Below are 226 nucleotides of genomic sequence, written 5' to 3' on the forward strand. Positions count from 1 at the left end.
GTATCATCGGACATAGATTTCTAGACACTGGATGTCGGACGACCGACCACTCGGCTGGTAAAACAGTACTATGAATGGTCTCCTGGGAATTGATTACAAACCGGTTTATTGTACTGTTTAGCCAACCGAGTAGTCGGTCGTCCGACATCCAGCGTCTAGAAATCTATGCATGGGATAGTGCAATGGTAAAATTACTTAATGGGTTCTTCATTCCATTCCAGGTTAG

Source organism: Tigriopus californicus, chromosome 6 (assembly GCF_007210705.1).
Source record: "Tigriopus californicus strain San Diego chromosome 6, Tcal_SD_v2.1, whole genome shotgun sequence".
Lineage (NCBI taxonomy): Eukaryota > Metazoa > Arthropoda > Copepoda > Harpacticoida > Harpacticidae > Tigriopus > Tigriopus californicus.